The 1,283-nt window shown below is 34.4% G+C and overlaps 1 long non-coding RNA gene across 1 annotated transcript; it reads right to left on the reverse strand.

Annotated features, from left to right (window-relative positions):
- Positions 1-23: 23 nt before the first annotated feature.
- LOC109222823 lies at positions 24-568 on the reverse strand. The gene is made up of 3 exons (XR_002067459.1): positions 392-568; positions 197-285; positions 24-120 (listed from the first exon to the last, which is right to left on the reverse strand). It is a non-coding gene; the product is annotated as an uncharacterized LOC109222823 (long non-coding RNA).
- Between the last annotated feature and the right edge of the window lie 715 nt (positions 569-1,283).

Raw genomic sequence — 1,283 nt, forward strand, 5'->3', positions numbered from 1 at the left:
TAATATAAAAAAGTGCATGAAACTTATACAAACAGAGGTAACTTAGCACAACGACAACCATTCCTCCGCTCAGCACCTCAGACTCCTTAGAGTTAGTCCAGCGCCAGCTTCCTCAAGCATCTGCACGCAACAAAAGCGCAAGAGTTATGATAAGCTTGCTGTAATTAAAGCATGATACTAACACCCAATATTATACCTCAATAGTACGAACAACATTAATAAAACCGTTTGCTTGAGCAACTTCGAGTAGAGTTTGGCAACCATCATTCTTGATCAACAGATTTGCTAGTGCAAAAATTTAGTTGTAAATTAGATCAATACATTAGAGCAGTTGAAAACTATGTAGATCTGATACTAAATCATCCAGGAAAGCAGTCCGGAAAACATCTACCGAGCAAAAGGAGAAAGCACAAGCATTGGCCTTTTTGTTTTTTGAGGTATAGAGTCAGTGCCTCGAATTGTCTCTTGATGTTTTGCACATTTCGCTGAGCTGAGAAGTTTGGAAGAACCTATGTGCAGAGCTGTAACCACATGGGCACTTACAGAGTTTGTCTGCTTGAGAGGAAGGGGAATTGTAGTATTTGGTCGCATAAAAGGGATCACAATTTTAGGGATTTTAGGAATGGTCCCTCTGTTAATGAGAGTGAGATATGTATATAGTTGAGACAACTTTACATTAACATGGCCTTGTAGTTGCTCAAGTTTTGTTAACTTGAAACTTTTTATTAGTGAAGTTTCAGATTGTAAAATGCTCATAAACTTACTTAACAGGTATTCCAAAAAAACATATATATGCACATGGCGTAGAAAACAAATAAGTCATTTTATTACAACTAACACTCACACAATTATGTCATTTCCAGAAAATATGTAATATATTATAAGCAAATCAAATTTGACAAAATTACTAAAACAGCAACATATATAAATTCAGAGTAAAATAGCTTCCCATTTACAAAGCATATTCAATCCCCTATATAAATGTTTTCCTTTGATTTGATCCTCTCATTTCCTATCAGTTAAATCTTAGTTTTATAAACATACTTCAATCCTTTGCCCGTCTATGTATTCTGGAAACTGTACACAATTTTTTTCAGAGGTTAAAACAACCACAAATAGTATTTTTTATAAATAACAGTGTTATAGATACACAACATAACATTAGTTAAATACTAAATGAGTTTAATAGATTTGTCACCTCCATGCAGTCGACCAATTCGCTAATAGTCTTAACTTCTACAGTTCCATTAGCCAACTCATCAGAAACAGAATAACTACGCTGA

Source organism: Nicotiana attenuata, unplaced genomic scaffold (genome assembly GCF_001879085.1).
Source record: "Nicotiana attenuata strain UT unplaced genomic scaffold, NIATTr2, whole genome shotgun sequence".
Taxonomy (NCBI): Eukaryota; Viridiplantae; Streptophyta; class Magnoliopsida; order Solanales; family Solanaceae; genus Nicotiana; species Nicotiana attenuata.